Below are 12,847 nucleotides of genomic sequence, written 5' to 3'. Positions count from 1 at the left end.
TGGGTTAGGTGACCTTTCAAGATTCCTCCCAGCCCAAACTATTATATGATTCTGTGAAAAAGGATCCTGTGAAAAAGGATCCCTCTCCTTGAGTTTGCCTGAATTGGTCCTATGGGATCTATACACTTGGATTGAGAAAATGTTACCAGAAAACAGTAGGCCAAACCAACGAAGGTGCCTAATGAGAAGTTACTTTGTAAAAGCTTCCAAGGACTGATGAACTTTATAGACTAGTAGTTCTGTTGCATCTCTGAGAACTGAACCAAGAGTGTTCTGGGACTGTACATGGCTGCTAGTGCACACAAGCATCAGCAGAGGAGGTTGTGTAACTTGGACCACATCCAAAGACAACAGTGGCTACTATCTGATAATGAAGAGTACAACACTGATGGACTTTCCTGACATCTCCTGAGAAGCCCCTGGAGTGCCGGGATGGCTCTCTGTAACTGATTATACAGATGGGATTGGTTTCCAAATATTGCTTTAACCAGTTGGCAAGAAGTGAATGTATCGTGTGAATCGTTGTTTGCTATTCATCATAATAGGTTGACTCTATTGGGAATAGCAGCTTAATGGAAAAAAAAAAACCCACCACCAACAGACTTATTTGAAAAAATACTGGTGATGATCTGCATTTCCTCCCAGCTTCAGCCCCTATCAGTGAAAAGGGAATTTAAAAGAAGTTTTGGTTTGCACGTCCAGGTACGATGTTTTTTCCTCTCAGGTTTTTGTTTCCTCTCAGGTTTTTGATTTCAAATTCCTTTCCTGCAGCTGTATTTGTCAAGGAAAGCTGTGGCTGCCACTGTATTTCATACCAAAACCTAACTAATTGACTTGCTCCAAGAATGTTCCTCAGATGCGACCGATCTGTTACTTAGTTTAAAGACACTAATATGGAGCAATGAAATAGGTGTTTGGCTGCCTGTATTTACCACATCTTGGTGCTTGGGCACAGATACAGTAACAGATATGGGAACATTTAGTGCCAAAAGCAAGATTTTACCAAGCCTCCAGGGTTAAGTTGCTGTAAACAGATGTTGGGGGATCACAAATTGTCAATTTGTCCTGCTTCCACATAGAGTCTGGATTTGGGCTTACATGCAACATATAGCATTTATAAAATGCCCCTTCACATAGGCAAGAGATGGAGACCTACTTTCTCAGTTTCTTGCTCTTTCTTTCTCTATATTTGGGTGGCATTTTATAGACAATGTCCTTCCTTTTCTCTCTATTTTCATTATGTCCCTAAACTGTAATTATAACTTGACTGGAAAAGTAATTGATTCTCACCTTACAATGTAAGAAGTAGTAACTGCCTTTAGAGAAGGAGAAGCTGTAGAAGAACTCATCGTTGTAACTTTCAGTAATGTCAGATGGTGACAGAGCCATGGCAGACAGATGTACATAGGATGGAACATCCTCCTCTTTCAAAAGATTACTAATTTGTAGAGAAACTATTTGGCAATATCAGTACCTGTAACTTGGAACAGGAAGGAAACAGTAGCTGCAGTTCCTTCACTGCAGCAGGAATCCAAAAGAATTTTATTAACTAGAAGGATTTAATTTTGCAATTTCTATTTCTGAAACTAGGAGACTGAAAATGGAAGTGAAGAGTAATTTGGAACAAAGTGCAAGAAAGATCTATAAATACAAACAGAATAGATGGATAATTGTGGGATAAACTAGTGCTTCTAGGCCAGAGTCCAATGGACAAGAAAGGTTAGAACTGCTCCATAAGCATGAAGGTGTCTCAATGATACCGTATCCGGACATAGGAACAGTTAGGGTTCATTTTGTCTCTTGTCATCTGTGCTCTTACCTGACATAACCAGCTTTCTCCCTTCTATGACATTCTGCATTGCACAACTTTTAATCCACTAGCTGTCAAATAATGGTATCTACAGCATTTTAAGGATATGGTTAGTGGTTCTGGTTCCTCTGAGGTAATATTTATTCTCCTTTCAGAAGAATGCACACCATGAAATTGTTATACTGCCTTTTTATCCAGAATGTCAATTTAGACAGCTAGATGAAATTATTCTCACTTACTTTTAGAACTAATGGACATAATAGCCCTTCACAAGTAAGAATACTCATGTAGGACTTGCAGTTGTTCTGTGGTCCACCAGAACAGGTTAATGATGAAACAAAGGTTCCAGAGATCGGAGGAAATAATATTCAGTTATGGGAGTAACAGGGGCTCATGAAGTGAAAAATATAGACTGGGTTTGGAGAAAGGCTGGTACAAAAATATAAAAATGCCTGTGAGGTATCCAAAAAACCAACAACCAGGAGACTGAAGGGAAAGGCCAAAGTAGAAATGAAAGAGTTTGAACTGGACTAGAAGTGCTGCTGATCCCTGGGAGAGCTGGGTGAGGCTGGGCCAGTCAGCAATAGATTGGCAAAGTTGAGATCTGGTACTTACAGACACTGCTGGGAAAAGTCCAGGGGACTCAATGTTTCTGCAGGGCGTGAGACTCCTGCTTATGGCTCAGCAACAGGGAGCAAGCATGCTTTGTGTAGGAAACAACCAGAAGAAGAAATGAGTTGAAGGGAGGTGTTGTCCCAGAAACCCAGCTGCCCTGTTCAGACTGGGGAAGAGGACATGTGTGTGGATTGGGAGGGGGAGGATGGCGTAAGATATCTGTATGATTGTTCCTGATTTTCCTGGGAACAATGTATTCTTTGGGAAGGCTGCAGCTGGAAAGGAGGGAAGAAGGTAGACTGCCTCTCCACCTTGCTCTGGTGCTTAAAGTCTTGCACAGGACAAAGCTGTCTAGAGAGATGAGGAGGTGGTTTCTTCCTTGAGAGTGGTGATTGTGCACAGGGTGGGGGAGGGGGGTGGGGAGATGCTTTGGACCATTGTGCTGGACTGCAGAGCATAGGAAGGAAGCTATGGTTTTCCTAAGAGGAACAGAAAGTGAACTTCTGGAGAGGCCTCTGGGTTAATGAAAGGGAAGGAGTTTCTCCTAGACAGCTACAGAGGAACTGTATGGGCTGTTTTGCAACCCAAGAAGCCATTGAGAATAAGGTTACAAAAAAGCACTTTCTCTGCAATGATGCTATGGAAAGGAAGAGATTTTTTGCTAAACAGCCTATTAGAGAATGAAAACCCTTTGTTGTCCAGGAGTGTGCTAAATCTTAGGAAGAGGTGCCAACAATTCCACCTGCTGGATATGGCCAACTTGGGGTCTATTTGCAGGGGGGCTGGGGAACAGACGCACAAGAAAAACAGGGCAATTAAAAGGTATATTGGATGTACAAGACCTGTGATCATTGTGGGGAACTGAGGGCGGTGAATCAGCTGTGAAGAGGCAGGTGGAATAGTAGTAAGGCTGGATTACACATCTCTCTTCCATCCAAAGGATTCTCCTGTATCCTATATTGCAGGATTTTTTTTTATTATTTTTATTATTATTATTATTTTTTTAAATTACTGGGCAGTGGTAACAGCAGCTGTTTCTCCTGGTGATAGTACTTTTCATTTCAGAGGTACCACATGGGGTGGTGATGGCTGTTAGGCTGCTATCTGAAAGCAAGCTTCTGTTAAAGACAGTTTGCTGTGTACTCTGACTTCATGATGCATTTAAAAATAAGCAAAATGTAGGCTCTAATCAGCATAAAATCTGTTCACAAGAGATTTTAAACAGGAAATGGGAAAGTAGAAATATGCAATCTCCACACATCTCCACATTATCCACGATAAAGAACGTCTGGGAAAGAACAGACCGTTTCACTTCTTGGTTGATTATTTGTCAAAGCAGCTACATTTAGAGCACATAACAGGGAAACTGTTAATTCCTGGTTTGATTTAAAATTAAAAGGAATTGATAATGCTACTAAAAACTGGCTGCATTGTAGTTATTGTAGTACATTATTATTATTTTACTGAAGATGTGCAATTGAAAGATATGAAAACTTATCAGAGCAACAGAAGAGAGGGATTTTAAATAAATGAGGAAGCTAGAAGTAAGATTAAAAGGAAGTAAATCCTTAGGTTTTGCGTGAAAGCTGTTTGTATTCAGCTGAAGAATCACAAGAGACAAGAACACTTCCTTTAACTTTCTTCCATGGCTTCTTGTGCACTTTTATAATTTGTCTGAAATTAAACTGAGCACTAGAATTATTGCAGTTCCAAAAGTTTACTATTTGATCGTATCTCATTTCTTCATATGGTGGGTTGTTTTTTGTTTTTGAGGTTTTTTTTTTGTTCTGTTTTTGTTTTTTTTTTTTTGTTATTAACACAAACAAAGTGCCATAGAGAGTGAATTTTTCAAACAGTTAATGCCTGTTCTCTCCCTTAGTGTATCAATTTAGATAAGATTTTCTGTGGTTGTGGAAATACTCAAAATTCAGCTGGAAAAAGTCCCTGAACAAACTTTGAAACAGTATGCAACTTTGAGTCCCTGCTTGAGCAATAGGTTCACCCAAATTACCTCCAGATGCCCCTTTCGGCAGTTCCGTAGTTAATGGTGGTATACAGGATTATGCAGTTGGAATCCCATTCTGCACGTGGTTTGGAACACTGAATCACCATAGAACTTCTCCCTCTTGGGACTATTGAATAATTTCAGTGAACAGCCTAGGGTATCTTGGCTGGAGAAAGTGGAAAGGATGAGAGATGTGCTTTTCTGAAGGGAAGCACCCACAAGAAATTGATGATAAGTCAGTCTTTCTAGGCATGGGGGATATTCTCTGTGGAACCCAAAGCCCTGGCATGAGACATATAGTGGTTTCTTTTTGTTAATCAACTGAGTCTCTTTTTGTTCAAGGCTTTGCATAGGAGTGGCTGTGGTCATCAGGGTCTGGGCTATCAGGCAGCAAAACTGGCTGAGCTCCTGTATTTTAAGCCACTGGTTATGTGAACTGAAATAAACCCTTACACATTAATAAAAGTTGCTGCTTTAAAAATGTCATGTATTTCCTGTAATAAGGTGGTAAGTATTCAGCAGACAATTGCAATTGCTTTGCACTCGTGTGCAGCAGTGAGAAAAGAAGAGGTTATTCCTTCTCATTTGATGAGCTAAAACCTGTGGTGTTGGAAAAAGTAAAGAAAATAAGCAAAAAACAAGTGAGAGGCAGGGATGAAGCCTGGACAACACTGTAAAAAGCAGTACTGCTCTCCTGGCTGCATGACTGGTGGCCATATGGCCTCTTCCAACTACCATGAGGTAAATCATAGATGTCACAAGCACTGCCCAGCAACATAATTGGTGTGGTGTCTAATCTGGTGCTGCGAGCTCAAGAACTGTGGTTCATCCTCTCCACTGCCCTCATCCCTGTCCAGAAGAGGACCGATGTCACTCACTGTCTCTGCCAGCCTTGCATAGAGCAGTGGCAGGGACTATACCAACGGGAGGAAGGAGAAAGTGTATTCCAGGATTCCTCAGTCACAGCTGTCATGTCCTGGTAACAGCCCCCTTGCCATGCCAAGCCTAGAAAAGACCAAGGGATGAGCTCTCACTCCTAGCCATAGGTGACTACAAAATCAGGCACCTGGATCCAGGAAAACCAGCAAGGCTTTGTGGTTTTCCTTCTCGCTTGGCATTTGAGAGCTGGTACAAGGCCTGGGCCAGAGAGACCAGCAAAATAGCTGTCTGGGAGAGTGATCAATGCCCAAAGGCAAACAGTGTTAGAAAAGGAACAACGGATCCCTGGCTGCTCAAGACATTGTTGGGAATGGCAAGTCCCAGCAACAAGTTCAGTCTTATGCCCTGCCCCTTGAGCATGACGGTTTCTGTGTTGGGTTTGTGAGCCTAACCTAGCTGATGAGGTGATTCTGGCTAATGGAAAACCTCAAAGTTTACCTTAGCGGTTAATAACAATGTCTAAAGCAAAGGGAAGCGATGAGTTATAACAACAAATTTTGTATTTCTAAGTTTTGTCTGAATGCTATTTCTAGGTATTTCTTGGTACCTGCCAATAACCGCTAGAGCCCACATTAAGTCAGTAACTGGAGAAGGTTGGGGATAATTGCTTTTAATAAAATATTATCCTTTCCTATTGCTTTCATTAAACGAATCTTTATGTGGTCAGTCATTCCTTGCACAAGGATCTTCAGTTTTGCGTTTCATTTTGCAAGCCAGTTGCTGAATATTCTTTATGAGGTTCATTCTACATTTTAGTTTATGGTTGTTTCATGCTGCCCCTCTGTGTTTGGGTTTCATCAGGAAATGTAAGTGCCCAGAATGTGCAGGACTGGGCCTCTTCTAAACATTGGTGAAAATAGTCCGCATACATTTTTAAATACCTGAAATGAACCTGCCACATTCATGCTAGTGTGAGCAATAAAACCAGCTACTGATAAAAATTAAGAATGGCAGAAATCTGGAATCATATCTAGATGAGCTAGACTATTTTCTGAATTTTCTGCAAATAACATGAGCTAAAAGATCTTGTACTTTGGAAAAGTCCTGTGATTGCTGAAAAAGGGCCAGAGACAGTAATGAAAAAAGTAATAAATTACCCTGTGCTTTAAAATATTCTTATGATTTTTGCTGTCTTTCAAGGAAAGCTGTCTGTCCAGTTAAGTCGTGGTCTGCTCTTGAAGAGTGAACGACTTTGCTGTAGCTCTGTGCCTGCCCACCAGAGCGGGGACGGGCACCCCAGCCCCCGCAGCCTCGGGGGGATGGGAGGCACAGCTCACAGGGCTCCGGGGCACCTCTCTCGCTGCTAAAAGCAGATCAACCCGGGCACCAGGCTTTGGCTTGAAGACAGGAGCGAGGTGATGCCAGGCCGGCTCAGATCGCTGGCTCTGGCACATGGACCCCAAGTGGCTTCTCTGACGTGCTGCCACCCCTAAGAGCTGCAGTATCTTTTACTTACCACTGAGTGGAGTCCTTAGCAAGACTGCCGAGGCGCAAGGCTTCATTCCCCGATCTGCTGCACGGCATTTTGCTTAGAGCAGCTCGGCAGTGAAGCAGTGCCTGGCATCACAGCCAGGCGTCCGTGTCATGGGAGACAGCAAGACTCATCAGCTGGGCACCCCAAATACAGGGTTACCTTTTCGGGCATCGTTGTCAAATCCAAAGCTCCTACCAACGGTTTAAAACAGGGTTTTTAATTTTTTTTTTTTAATTTTTTTTTTTTTCATTCAACAGTTGAGAGGCTTGCTTACAAAAGAATAATGATTTCAAAATACATGTAGCTACTCATAGTTCACTGACATTTTCTTTGGACAAGGTTCTGTATCAGATACTCATCCTGGATCTCTTCCTGAGGCTATAACTGCATTAACTTACTTGAAAAGCTGGATTGGTGCTCCCATGTATTCAACTCCTCTGGTCAATTAGATGAGTGCTTCCAGTAGGTTGTAAAAGTTGCAGCTGGTATTCCAAATCAGGGTCCAAATCAATGTGAGGATCCAAGCAACTGAGTTCCGATGTTCTCAGGTAACTAATTATAGTATCAGCATGAAAAAAAACCAATCACCGAACAAAAACCCAAACAAAACAAAACAAAAAACCCCCCAACAACTACCAAATAAACCAAAGAAACCTATTGAGAAGTAAGAAGGCAGGAGTTGAAAGTAATATTTTCCTCCTCTTCACATTTCAGGGTGGCTGTGGCTACATGTTTTTTGTCATCTTATATTCTGCCTTATCTTCTGTCTCCCAGTATCACAGTCCCTCCCAAGACTGTCATCTACCTCTCAGTCCTCTGCGTCTTGTTAGTATCTTAATCCCCTACACATTTCTTACCAATTCCCCATTTTCCTCACTTCAGGATGAGACTGATGTGCAGGGACCCTTAATGGGCACCCAGTAGTTGCTGGTCTCTGCAAAAGCAAGTTGTCATGGAGGAGTACACGTGGATCCAGTCTCCTCCTTCACATCATTCCTGTCTGTGCAAAGAGACAGAGGCAGCAGAGGACAGAAAAACACAGCGGTGCTTCACCTGGTCTGTGAGGAAAAGTAGGTGATGATGCTGCATGTGGGGTGAAGCAGTTGTCCAGCCATTCTAATCTGTACGCAGGAGCAGTATCTCAGAGAAACTCAATATGGGAGGTTCAACAAGGTATGTGCAAATATAACAGTTATAATTCCCAACATACAGCACCTGTACAATTCTGTTGTCATGCTGGAAATGTCAAGTTCTTAGCTGATAGAATTGCATTAATTTACCTCAGAGTCTTATAAAAACAAGCACTATTTAAAGATTCAGTATACAGACACATTGTGTTCTCATAGTGGGATGTGTCACTTCCATGTCACCCTAGTGTACCATGAAAAGATGTGTCACTTCAGATTTGTAAGCTTCACAAATATCTGATTTTGAATCTAGGATGGATTTCAATCATGCTTGAATAAACATATTCTCCTTTGATCTGAATGTCACCGAAAAAAGTCCAAACTGAGTTTCATTCTTCTAATGCTAAAGTAAGCAATAGAAGGCATGGAATAATGTAAAGGCTGAGGATCTTATAATTTTATATATCCTGTAAATAGGAAGCTTTTACCACATACATAATAGAAATAGGGAACTGAAAAGGTCCTGTCCAAAGGCAGGATCAGCTAAAATTAAATAGTTGCTGACAGATGCAACCTCTTATAAAGTTTCCAACAGTGATGATGATTTCACTCCTCCCCTGGGCAACTCACTTGAAGCTTCTATACGTTGGTGTGCTTTGCAATGTTGCCAGATACCTGGGACAACTGGGCTAGAGGGCTTCACACCTATGCTAGGGACAAACTCTTGGTTGCTGAACAAGCTGGCAGTGGCTATGTTCAAACTGCTTTGTGGAAATGGTCCCTGGAATTCTGGACATGCCAAATTAGACCTAGAAATCCCTTTGGGGCAGTGCTCACTGGCATGGGTGAAAGACACATGCTTACATCCATTTACAGGATAGACAGCTGTGCAATAGTGCCTCTTCCTGAGCAGTGTTTCATTTAAGTTAATTTGTCAAGTTTTTAGAAAGTATTAAGTAGACTTTTTCATATTGTCTGAGTTGTTAACATAAAGAACAGTGCCAAATCTTTCCATAAAACCCTTGCCAGTACACCTTCCAGTTCAACACACACAGTTAATTACTGCTCTTTCCTTAGGAAATGACTATGATTCCTTACTGTTTACTTATCCTCTCATGATTAAAAAATAATATCTTCTTTTCTGCTATCTTTTCAGGAATTCAAGGTAACCTGCCTAGTTTATAATTCCTTGGTTTTTTCTCATACTGTGTGTTGATTTCTGATATACTCATATTCTAACTTTCATCAGTGTTTACTGAGAATTGTAAATCTCTCAGTGTACTTCAGCCAGTCTCTTAAGTGTTTAGACTAATTGAGTTCATCTTCTTTTTACAAAAAAAGCTTTATGTAGTAGACAAAAATAATGTCCTGCAGCCCAAGCAGGTTTTGAGCTTTTATGCATACTGTTGTCTTATACAAAGTTAAGCAGAACTTGTGTAGAACTAATTGATGTTCATGGTATAGGAAATGATTTTGCAAATATTTGATCATCTTCTTTTGCTTACATGCTTCCTAATGAAGCATCTGACAAAATGTTACTGAAATTAAGAGCACACTTTAAGCAGTGCATGCATATGATTTGGCATGAAGAATTAAGCTCACGAATGCAGTGACACTTCCTCATGTGAAGTAACAAGGAAAATGTATTCTGCACTGAAGCTTTCCAGAACAGACTGAAGTTTATAGACTGTGATGCTGCCAAGACATAGTGAGATTACTAACTATGTGGGCAGGAGCCCAAACTAATTTCAAATGCCTATTGGCTTCATAAATATGGAAATTCAGCTAAGCAAAGACCCCTCTGTATATGTGGTAAAATGAACTGCATCCACAAAAGTGTGCTTTGATGGATGATGTGTCTACTTAGACAAGTGTATCCAGATAAACGTTAATTGAAAAAAGCCTGACATTGGCTACAGAAAACAAGACCTTTGAAAGTCACTTAATTGGGAACTGTCTATGACTTGAATTCAAAGTTTGGACCAAGGATTACTAGCTTCCCCGAAGGGCTTCAGATCATTTTAGCAGTTTTTAATGCTGTGTATCATGATACAAGGCCTTGTATCTTCAGATTTCTTTTTAGCAGAGAACTAAATAATATACTGGGTGCTTCTCATTCTCTATATATTTTGCTTTGGATACATATCCCCAGAAAACAGCTTGGTACATTTCTGATAGGTGTTTACCTCTCCCCTATGAAGGCAGGACTCAGCAAGAAGCATTAGATGTCTTCAGCATTTTGTGCTCTGGTCTGCTGAACTCTTTTTTAAGATGGTTACATGGTGGCTGCAGATTACTGACTGTATTGCTTGTAACAGTCACAGTGTTTGTAAAAAAACAGCAGTGGGAAAAAGGAGTTGAATCTAAACCCTTTAGAGTTTCCTAAATGTGCCTGGCTTACCTCAGGTGAGGATGCTCTCCACCCCTCTTTTTGTGTCCATACAGGAAGGAGTAGGTGAGTCAGAGAGAGAAGAGGCAAGAGGGAAGCTGGCCTAACTACATGTCCATGGCTGGTGGCTGGACTGAAGCAAACAGGAAGCCCTGGCCTCAGCTCCCTGCAGTACAGGTGGTTTGCATGGTCAGCACAAACCAGATAAACAAAACTTGTCCTGCAAATGGTCTCTGAACCATAAATCCCAGACATGACAATCACTTTGTAGCTCTTTTCAAGATCATAAATGGAGCTTACGTGACTGCCGAAACATGGATTATTTTAGGCAAGGGATAGATGCCTTTCTCTCAAAAACAGACAATTCTGCATAAATGGCTTGACCAAAGTAATGTACCCAGGTCATGTTCAGGCTTAGTAAAGTGATAGCTGCAGGATTAGGCTGTCCTGAGAAATAGGTAAACTGAACTGATGACTGAGCCTTAGGCAAACCCCTTTCTGCTCCCATGGAGTTACAATTTCAAACCTCAGAATAAATAAAAGAAGAGCAAATTGCATTGCAGTGATATTACAATGCTCAGACTATGCCTGGAAGAGCTGTGACAGATTTAGATGCCATTCATAACAAAGAAATCTGGAAACTATTAAAACCAACCCTTGAAGCTGTTCTTAGAGCTCCTTTTACTATTCATTTGAACTACAGTGTGTAATTTCCCGGAAAAAAAAAAAAGAAACTAAGCCCTACATCTTTTTATAGTTTTGTAGTTAAGAAATTCCTTTGGTAACAGTCCATGTGAATGTACTCTGCATCTCTGCTGTCCTGTGTTGATATGGCTCTCTATAGAAGTAAGCAGATCCAGTGCCAGCTCCAGGGTGAGGGTGGCCCTGCACAGCTGGGCACATGGTATAGTGGGGCTGTCACAGGTCCTGGGGGAACTGACTCAGGCTGTTCATGAAGCTCAGTCTGAAGTTTCCTCTCCTTTACCCTTCACTGTTCCCGTGCTCATATTGCAAAGGGTGTTTTTTTTTTCACCAATTTTCCTCCCTTTTAAAATTGAGCTTGTGTCCTTTAGTTATATGATTGGATTGAGGAACTACAGACCGTTTTTCCCTCTGCTAACTACAGTTGCACTGGTGCCTCATGGGGCTGGTAAAACAGCTGAAAGGCCACCAAAGTGACCAGGCTGCCTGTGACAGCTTCTCTGTGGTGGTCACTCATCCACTGTCATGTTCTTCCCCAGTGTCCTGCAAGTGCCAAAGACTCACTTGTATTGAAATCCATTAACATGGAAGTTAGGGGTTGCATTGGTTTAAAATTGAAAATTAATGTCACAATTAGATTTTTGTTTCATGAGCATATGTGAATGTTGAACTGAAACCTGAAAGTAATTCTTAATTTCTAGAGACAGAAAGGAAAACTGAAAAACCCTGAAGACTACTCTTCAAGACAAGTGAGTCTCCTTGATTTCTAGCAACTACTCTGCTATTTGGTTTTGAAAAATTGTCTCACTTAAAAATCTGTCCAAATACTTAATTTGACTATTAAGATTACTATTTCCTGGGACCTAATTTTTTTCTTGCTAATCTGATTACTTTTTTTCTTTTCCTGTACCTCTTTTCCTTTCCCGAGTAGATATGTCAGATTATTAATGAACTTCCTTCATGCAGCAACATTTTACACCTTTGCAGACTGTTATTTTGTCCTGCTTCAGGCTTCCCTCCTGTGGACTAAGATCTTCCAGCATGTCTTCAAAAGACATACAATTTTTCTGCATCTTCCTGGGATTATGATATTCCTTTAAAGGAAGAAAACTAGCAGGTTTGACATTATCTGCACTTGAAAAGCCTTCTCCTTCCATTAAATGCTTTTTTTTGGTTGTTGTTGCAAAAAGAAAACAGATTCCTAAAAGGCACATATGGTAAAGAGTCTTTTCAGTTTGCATAGCAGAAATAAGAGAGGAACATTAAACACAGACAGTAACATATGATTTTATGGACAGAATAACAAAGTGGCAACATAATGAATTGAGGTGTTTGTCTGGACTATGTTTAGGCAAGGCCTATAGATGTTTTAGCCTCAGCTGTTCTCACAAATCTTATATGAAATGAGGCTGGGCTGATACTGAATGAACACAAGGAGTGAGGGTCCATTAATGACCCTCTGTCTTTCTATGTCAAATGTGTAAATGCACATCTCGGTTGACAGAATGTTCCTCAAAGCATGATTTGCAGTATATTGCCTCACAGCCTTCAGTCTGAATATACACATATAAGATGAAGCTGATTTAATTTCAGTACACAGCCTTTCCTTGCTCTATTTCCTGTTATTTCTCAGGGTAGTTAACACTTTTGACCATTCTACTACAATCAAGTTATTTTTTGAAGATTAAAATGAAAGGCGTATTTCTGCCTTCTTTATGTTAACTCAGTACTTAATGGAACTATACTTTCTTTTCATCTTGTTTTCCTTTTGTTCTAGTATATTTGT

Source organism: Apus apus, chromosome 2, assembly GCF_020740795.1.
Source record: "Apus apus isolate bApuApu2 chromosome 2, bApuApu2.pri.cur, whole genome shotgun sequence".
Lineage (NCBI taxonomy): Eukaryota > Metazoa > Chordata > Aves > Apodiformes > Apodidae > Apus > Apus apus.
This window is presented reverse-complemented; position numbering follows the sequence as displayed.